Source organism: Diachasma alloeum, unplaced genomic scaffold (assembly GCF_001412515.2).
Source record: "Diachasma alloeum isolate Michigan unplaced genomic scaffold, Dall2.0 Dall_scaffold_00543, whole genome shotgun sequence".
NCBI lineage: Eukaryota > Metazoa > Arthropoda > Insecta > Hymenoptera > Braconidae > Diachasma > Diachasma alloeum.
The window spans coordinates 109,344-111,387 of record NW_021680675.1 but is presented as its reverse complement, the minus strand read 5'-3'; positions in this window follow the sequence as shown (position 1 = coordinate 111,387).

The following is a 2,044-nucleotide window of genomic DNA, read 5'->3' as shown; positions in this document are numbered from 1 at the left end:
GGAGGCGATAAGGAGGGCGTCATCCACATTTTATGTGAATGCCCCCTATTAGCACTCCGTCGCTATAAAATCTGGGGCCAGGCTTTCCTGAAACCAGAGGACTTACAACAAGCGGCTGTCACCAGCCTTATTAGCCTAGTGAGAAACACAGGGCTGGGGCTGTGTGACTGACCGAAACTAAGGCGGAAGTTACAAAAGATCGTATGACTTAGGTGACTTTGGGCGCTTTAAGTGACCAGCCGCACTTTTTCTATTCTATTCTACGTCCACTACTGAGGGTAGTGCTCCGTTTGATGGGTATAGCGTGTTTTTATCAGGATGGGCTATTGTTATAGACTCACGCAAGGTCATTGCTTTCAAGAGTCTCCCGTTTTTATTCGATTTCTTGCAATTCCATAGTTGATGTTTGCAATTTAGGTCTCCAGCAATTATGACTTGACTTCCTAGATTTAATATTTTACCGAATTCTTTAGCGATAAATTTTGCTCCTGGTTTAAGATACGCTGCTGCAATGGTTAGGTTGTTATTTAGTTTCAAAGCATGAGCTTCTAATACTGCTGTTTTTATGGGTATTTCCGTGTGTTGAATATTATTTTGAACATATATGGCAATTCCTCCGCCCCTTGTGACGCCATCTCTGTCACTACGTAGGCATTTATATCCGGGTATTTTGTCATAACTTTTTTGAACAAATTTCATCTCACCCACCAGTAGAATGTGTACTCTATGCTTTTTTAAAAAGCCTGGTAGTTCATCAATCTTATTTTCGAGTGAATTTACGTTCCAGAAAACTATATTTATATCTTTTAATGGTTTTATTGTGTTGTCCATTCCCGATTTAAACATGTACTGATAACTTCTATCCTAGAAATATCATCCTTACAAGAGCTCAGGCGCTCATTTAAATCTTTAGCTAATTGTATGAGTTGTTTGATATTGCACAGTTCATTTAGTTTCTTGATTTCGTTGACTAGTTCTTTGAAAGAGTTTATGTTAGATATGTCTGATCTGTTTACTGTCCTCATCTGAGTGTTTACATATTGATTTGTACCTGTCTCATTGATTTTATAGTTTTCTTTGCTGTTTTTGCAGCTCGATGCGTATGTCTGATGTCGGGTGACGTTGATACTGGTGTCTGCGGTTTCATTGTAGGCTGTCGGTACCCCACATTCCCTGCTGATCAGTGTTGTTGGTGTTTGCGGCCCCTCTGGCGCTCCTAATGTCCTTGGTAGGCTTGGGAAGTTGGTAGATTCCAGCCTCACTGATACGCTGGCTCGTGATGGTTTAGATATTTTTTGTCTTAGCTTCTCTACCTTCTCGATGTGTTTCAGGTAGGCTGGGCATTGTTTGTGGCTGGCTGGGTGCTTTCCATTGCAATTTACACAGGTAGGGCTAGTTTTAGCATCCAGTGTACATTTATTGATCAGATGCTCCCCAGCACATTTCACACACCTTGGTGTATTATGGCAGTTGGTATATCCATGCCCAAATTGTTGGCACCGAAAGCATTGGGTTATTTTTCTAGTATTTTTGTATTTTTCCCATTGTACTTTAAAGTAACCAATATATCTGATTTGCTTTACTCGGTTTATTTGTTGACTATTTGATAGTGTAAGTAGATACAGTGGCGTTGGGTAGGACAGCTCTCGTTTTTGTTTCATGAGTGTGCACTTAATTACCTCTATTCCGCTCTTACTGATTTCAGTTTTGATTTCCTCTGGATTGATCATTGGGAGGCCTCTAATAACGATGTGTTTCCTCTTTTCATTCTTGAATGTATACGTGTAGTATTCTATTTCGTGGGAAGTAAACAACTTTTGGACTGCTTCGTAGTCAACTTTACTTGTAGCAAATACACTGGTGGCATTTGCCGTATATTTGAAGTAGACTGCATCGTGACACTGTTTTCGTATGTTGTTGGCGAACTCAGTGGGATTATCGATTTTGGTGTTTGTTGTTATTGGAGGTATGTGTACTTTCGCCGCCCTGGGTATGGACGAATTGTTGTGTTCATCAGGAGTGCTTTCTGGGTCACTGTCGTCCG